Source organism: Eptesicus fuscus, chromosome 5 (assembly GCF_027574615.1).
Source record: "Eptesicus fuscus isolate TK198812 chromosome 5, DD_ASM_mEF_20220401, whole genome shotgun sequence".
Taxonomy (NCBI): domain Eukaryota; kingdom Metazoa; phylum Chordata; class Mammalia; order Chiroptera; family Vespertilionidae; genus Eptesicus; species Eptesicus fuscus.
In genome coordinates, this window is record NC_072477.1 from 84,049,164 (window position 1) to 84,055,198 (window position 6,035).

General features: G+C 42.5%; 1 pseudogene; it reads right to left on the reverse strand.

Moving 5' to 3' along the window:
* Window positions 1–727: 727 nt before the first annotated feature.
* LOC114226855 (60S ribosomal protein L37a-like) lies at window positions 728–1,025 on the reverse strand (annotated as a pseudogene).
* Window positions 1,026–6,035: the final 5,010 nt, after the last annotated feature.

Here is a 6,035-nt window from a genome sequence, read left to right on the forward strand (position 1 = left end):
CATAATAAATGTTTGTTGAATTGGTGCTATGTCTTCCTTAATTTCTTTGCCCAAGATGTATCACTTGTGTTTCATCATAAGAAAAATGAATCATGGAAGGGAAGGGACCACCCATGCTGACTACAAAATAGTAACGTTACCTAATAATAGACAAACATGTAACTTGACCGTACCTCCGCTATGCCCCCAGCCAATCAGAGTGAGTATGCAAATTAGAAGCCCAAAAATGGCGGCTGCCCAGCTGCTCCAGATGCGGAGTGGACAGGTGGGGCAGGACGCCTGCTATGAGAGGGAGGGCGGAGGTGGGGAGGGGGTGAAGGGATCTACAGGAATGGAGTGCCGCAGCGAAGACAAGACTGCAGACTCCAGAGTCTGCAACGAAGACGAAGATGGCAGACTCTGGCCAGAGCGAAGGCCTGGGTCCTAGGTGCCAGAGGAAAACCGGTGCTGGAAGCAAAGGGAAGGAAGGCCTATTGCACGAATCTCTTTGTGCAACGGGCCTCTAGTAATACATAATAATAATAAAGTTAACCAAATGAATTTTGAATTTTAAAATGTCAGCTGTTTTATTTAATGATATGTTTGTGAAAACAAATGTCTAAAACTCGGTAATGGGCAAAAGAGGGAAAAGAAGTAGGTGTTCTATCAGTGCAAGGTTAGGCTTGGCTTTATTTTTATTATTTTGGGGGTTTGGGGGGCTTACATAAATTAAACAATATATTATAGGCTAGCAATGTTTCAAATTGTGGGGCATCTTCTGGTCTTTCAATTCCTTGTGTTCTGAAGGCAGACTCTACTGTGAGGGCACAAGTGGTGGTATAGGTCCAGGCATGACCAGCAACTGTTTTCATGCAGGAACAACAGCTCCAGATCCCCACAGCTCATCTCTTCACCTTGGTTTTGCCAGAGAAGGAGCAAGTGTACTTGGCGTGCTGGCTAATTTTCTTCACCATTTTCCTGAGGAAGACACCCTAACGGGTCCTGTATTTGCCTACAATTCCAACCTTCTTGGTGCATTTAGCCATGCTGCAGAGAGCTAGGCATGGCTTTAAATTACCTGAGTTATTTTCTACTTCTAGAGGGGCAGAGGTTAAAATGTAGGTGTTTTGTTCAGTAAAAATGCAAATAATTTCTGTCTAGTGCAGTGGTTCTCAACCTTTCTAATGCCGCGACCCTTTAATACAGTTCCTCATAAATGTAGGCTTTACAGCAGCCGTTCTCAACCTGTGGGTCATGACCCACAGGTTGAGAACCACTAGCAGAGTCGCCTAAGACCATCAGAAAACACAGATATTTACATTATGATTCATAACCATAGCAAAATTACAGTTATGAAGTAGCAAAGAAAATAATTTTATGGTTGGGATCACCACAACATGAGGAACTGTATTAAAGGGTCGCGGCATTAGAATGGTTGAGAACCACTGGTCTAGTGGAAGAGATGACCACTAATGTTTATGGTTCTCTTGAACATTAATTTTGTATTTAACCCAGCAATCTATTAAATTTATTATAGGTATCTAGTTTCTCAAAGCTCTTTGGACTAATGTAACATCTTAATGATTTTCTCATTAACTTATGAAGTGAATAAAATCTTTGACATGTTCTCATTCTATATTTCCATGAGAGTCATGAATAAGCCTTTTTGAAAATTAAATTTTAACATGTTCAATGATCAGTTGTCTTTTTCAGTATTTAGAAACTACAGTGAAATGTCTCAAGATCTCGGAAAAGAGAAATAAGATTATCAGCTAGAACATAAAAGAAGACTGTATCATGTTCATTAACACAAAGATTCTATGTGATAAAGTTGTCATTCTTCATAAGTTAATTTATAAATGTATCAGAATCCTAACAAAGCACCAGCAAGTTTATTCATTGTTTGTCTGATTTTAAAAACACTCCTAAAGTTTATTTGGAAAAATGTTCATAAAGATAATCAGGAAACCACTGAAAGGGAAGAGTTATAAGGCTTAATCCTACCAGATATTAAAGAATATTGTAAAGGCTTAATAAACCAAATAATATGATACCAGCCCCTAAATAAGTAGGTATATCAATGGGACTCATAGAAATACACCCAGATACATAAGGGGATAAATACATAATTTAAAATATAACAAAAGAGCATCTCAAAACTGTAAGGTAAAAGATGGCTCATCCAATAAGTGAAGTTGGGTAAAGCAGGGGAAGGGACACTGTAGATTACGCTGGACCTATACCTCACACTTGAAACAAAATGGCTTCAAGATTTGACTGTAAAAGATGAAATCATATATTTACTAAAAGAAAAACTAGAATTTCTTTATCTTTGAAATAGGAAAGACCTTTCTAGCTATGACTCAAAATCCAGAAGCCCCTCCAAAATAATTGGGAAATTTAAAACTCTTTTAAAAGTATGTGTATATTGTATATGTGTATATTTTCCTCCTGCATGCAAAGCACCATACACAAAGTAAAAAAATAACCAAGAAACTTGGAAAAGTATTGACAATTTATCATAGATAAAGGGATAATCTCATCCTTTATAATAAAAGCCTAATATGCTAAGTGTCTGGTCCACCAGTCAGCTGTTCAACCAATCAAAGAGTAATATGCTAATGATATGCTAAGGGCTGCTCAACCACTCGCTATGACGTGCACTGACCACCAAGGGGCAGATGCTTCAACCAGTAGGTTAGCTTGCTGCTGGAGTCTGGCCAATCGGGACTGAGTGAGATGGGCCAGACACACTCTGGAGCCCTCCCACGGTCCCTCCCCAGCTGGCCAACCTCCCGCGTCCCTCCCCGGCCCTTATCGTGCACCGGTGGGATCCCTCCGCCTGGCCTGCACTCTTTCGCAATCTAGGACCCATCAAGGAATGTCAGAGAGCCAGTTTCGGCCCAATCATGCAGGCCAGGCCAAGGGAACCCTCTGGTGCACGAATTTGTGCACTGGGCCTCTAGTATCATATATTTAGGGATACTCCAGCACCTGGTCCTGTTGCCAGTGGAAATAGGGTCTTTCCATGGAGTTGCACAGAAAGCATTTCTGGGGCCCCACACACGGAAGGATAAGGTGTAATGGTAAGATTTATTGGGGTTGAAAAAAATGGCTGCCCCCAGTCTCCCAGTGTCTCATCTCCATCTGTCCCACTGTGGAAGAAGTCCAGCCTTGTCTTCATTAAGCACAGAAGTAGGGCCAGGGTCCAGAAATTCTGTGCCATTGGTTCAGTGCATACCAAAGCTTAGGCCAGTTGAGTCTCTGTCCCTGTCCGGCTGGCTTAATCTCTGTTGCCAGCTGCACTCTGGCCAGCACTGTGTTACTGTACCCAGGCTCATGCTTGGGGCCTGCCTGGCTGCCAGACCTCATGGCTGCTATGAAGAGAGAACGGGCAAGCACATGAACTCACACATTACCAACAGAAAGAGAGAGAGAAAGCTTCTTTGTTAGACTTTGATTATATTACCTCAGACTTGGGAAAGACCAGGCACTCTTTCAAACTAACCAATCAATTTCCAAGTCCTTCATGGCTTGTGCTGGGCCATCCCCCTAACCAATCCAATTCTCTTCCCTCTTCCCAGGCTAGACACCTCCCCCTTATGGTCACCATCTTGGCTCCTACTGCACATACCACAAAGTAAAAGGACCTCCCCCTGTGCCATTTTGACTTCTATTGGGCATGAGCCCAGCAGAGGAATTTCTCCCAGTTTTTTTCCCCCTCCATTGGTAATCCCAGTTAATGACCAACCAGTAACATCCTTCCTGACCTTGGGAATTAGGTCCTGAAGGTGGATGATGCAGCTGTCCCCTAGGAAGCCTATGAATGCTGCAACTTCCTAGTGAAGCAGGCTTATTGTCCAACGCAGCTCCCAAGTTTATTATACACTAGAGGCCTGGTGCACAAATTCGTGCATGGGTGGGTTCCCTTGGGGTGGTCTGTGGGGATCAGGCCAAAACCCGCAGTCCAACGCTGCCTGCAGCTCCTACCTGCTGCTCCCGCTCATCCCGGCCCCACTGCACCTGCTGCAGGCTCACACCCAATCAGTGCCAATTCGGAGAGGCTCATGCCACCTCAACAGTGGTCACCAGCCATGAACCCTGCATCTGGCGCCCTCCCCAGGGGAGTGGCCTGCAGGATCAGGCTGAAACTGGCTCTCCAACATCCCCCGAGGGGTCCCAGATTGCGAGAGGGCACAGGCGAGGCCAAGGGACCCCACCAATGCACGATCAGGGCCGGGGAGGGACCGCAGGAGGGCTCCAGGGCATGTCCGGCCCCATCTCGCCCAGTCCCTATAGGGGCTGGCTGGCTGGGGAGAATGCAGGAGGTTGGCCAGCCTGGAAGGGATCACAGGAGGGCTCCAGGGTGTGTCTGGCCCATCTGGCTCAGTTCCCATAAGCCCAACCCCAGCAGCAAGCTAACCTACCGATTGGAGCATCTGTCCCCTGGTGGTCAGTGCACGTCATAGCGAGCGATTGAGCAACCTTAGTATATCATTAGCATATTACACTTTTATTGGTTGAACATTCGACTGGATGACCAGACACTTAGCATATTAGACTTTTATTATATAGGATAATGTCTGATTTCCTTTGCTCCCTTCCTTTATTAATATCTAGCTACCTATGCTAATAGTCCTACCTAGTTACTTAATAACCTCGTGATGAAAATTTTCATGTTGCCAGAATTTACTCTTATATACACCTGATTCTTTCTTAATAACACCAAATTAATAGCACTTTCTCTCATCTTCAAGTGCAGTTCACAGGAGTCTAGCGTGTGCAATAAGGTCATTATTACTAAGATACTCTATTTTCTCACTACCGTTAGTATAGTGATATGGTCTGACTTTGCAAGTGCTGCTACTTTCTGTAAGGGATGTGATTTGGGACCAATGAGAACAGGGGAGATCATCCACATAACCCAGTGAAAGAGGAGTGAAGAGGCAGTTCTTATAAAGCAAACAATACAGTAGGTCCTTGGGTTACATCAGTGATCTGTTCCTACAGCACGATGTAACGTGATTTTCGCCGTAAGTCAGAACCCACCTACAAAAGCACCTACGTCACTCACATGGAGCACATACACAGCAGTAATGAACTGAAACAGTAAAAAAAAAAAAAAAATTTAAGGAAGATAACAATTCCTGACCTTTACTTTTGGTAAATAAATAATAAAAAAATATAAAGCACATATATACATACGTCGAAATGATGGAACTTTTTTTTTTTTAATGAATACTGTAAATGGGAGATGGCAACATAACCATGAAACAACGTACGTCGAGTCTGAGGTAACCTGAGGACTGCCTGTTACAGAGAAGTATTTGTCATCATTTGCTCCTCTTCCCTCCTTTTAGGTCATTTGAAGCTGTAGTTAGAAACGTATGTGATTTCATACCAGACCTTGGGATTTTTTTTGACACACGGGGGAGAAATTTGTTTAGCTGAACTGCTTGCTCAGTGAACATTGAAGAACTGGTGTTCACGATATAGCTGCTAGTGGAAATGAAATAATCTGTATTGACACATTTGGAAGTTTCACATCTTTTTCCACTTAACATGCTAACGTGATAATTGTCAGAGTGATGATTTTTCTAGTGACACATCTCCCTTTGTCAATATTTAGACCCGTGTACAGAAAGCTTATCTAACACACCTGGCTAATTTTCACTTCATTTAAAAATAAATGAAACATGTTTAGCTTACTGGGTTAGAACAACAACAACAACAACAAAAAAAGAGGTTTCATAAATAATTTTCTCAAAACACCTTTAATGATAATAAGAAAATAAATGTAAAAAGTAATTTTCTTCATCAACTGTATTTGATCAGATTTAAAAACCTTAGTTGGAGTATGTATTAAGATCATCTTATGGATTTTGAAGCTTTCTTTTTTTCTTCAAGAAAATTTTTGGGGAACTCAGAAATGAAATGAATGAGAATATTCCAAGTCGCCTCAGATTTGGATTTTGCAGATTTGAAAGGTCTCCCCAGAGTTTGGTTTATTTGTTACTGTTTTTTGAATGCCCCACACCCAATCATGATGGCCATAC